Source organism: Wasmannia auropunctata, unplaced genomic scaffold (genome assembly GCF_000956235.1).
Source record: "Wasmannia auropunctata unplaced genomic scaffold, wasmannia.A_1.0 LD333490.1, whole genome shotgun sequence".
NCBI classification, from domain to species: domain Eukaryota; kingdom Metazoa; phylum Arthropoda; class Insecta; order Hymenoptera; family Formicidae; genus Wasmannia; species Wasmannia auropunctata.
In genome coordinates this window covers 15,205-16,387 of record NW_012029400.1, presented here as the reverse complement: position 1 = coordinate 16,387, position 1,183 = coordinate 15,205, and positions in this window count along the sequence as shown.

The following is a 1,183-nucleotide window of genomic DNA, read 5'->3' as shown; positions in this document are numbered from 1 at the left end:
AGACGTGTGCTCTTCCGATCTGCTCCTGCGTACTCCGGCTAAGCGCGATCTGATTGATTAACTTTATTCGTTAATAACTCTGTAAATAATGGTCTGAGCCAAAATTGAAAGAGGAACTTTTAGTTCAAAATTTCATTCTCTTTCACACCTTGAAATATTAATTAAGCGTTACGAGACACCCTGTATAGGAGAAGAAACTATGAGATTCCTCTGAATAAATATAAATAATATATATACACAATGATACTTTTAATGTTAATACAACTATAATTTACACTACAAGTTTTATTAAAATATATTTATATATAACTTTAAAAGAATTAATGGTAGTAAATTGAAATACATAAATATTAAACTGTTAGAAGAATAATTTATGTAAAGAATTTTACAATTCCTATATGTTTTCGACTGTTTGTCGTAGTACATGTTATATATTATTATTTCTGCTCTTCAATTCAGACCATAATTCATCAGTAAAATCCATTTGCGTCATAAAAATAATAGCTGTGATCATCCACATGAAGAACTGAAAAGACACATCAAATAAAACATTACTACTGGAAATTTTAAAATTTAAAAAGCCGAGTTTTTGCAGATGTGATTCATATTAAAGACTAACCTTACGAATAAAGCCGTAGCCAAAATAAAATAAACCCAATCCGCTAAACTTCAACGGCCGTAGTGTTATTTGCAAAACAAACTGACAAATCTACATGACATGGGGTCTTTATTTAAATATATTGAAATAAAGATTATATAAATTAAGAACTGATTGTATATAAAACTTATCTTACCTCTTCGCGTATATCTACAAAATAAATAAGATTTGTCAATTTATGAATAATGTCCTTTGTCCTTTGTGCCTGAAATTAATTATATATATTACTTAACATATATTATTAGTTTGTATAATAAGTCTTTATTTTTAGATGAAAAAAAGAGAAATTTTAAAATTCCTTAATTTTAGCATTGAATATAGAATTTATCTCTCTGTTAATGTTAATTTTGTTATTTATAATTATTAATTTTTCACGGAGATTGAGAGTTGTGTTATTTATTATACAACTTTATGATTGTAAGATTATTTTTTTACAATCTTGAATTATTACTAAAAATGTTTACCTTAGTACTAACACTTTCGCATATATAATTCAACGATATAAATTTAATAAAAAATATGGTG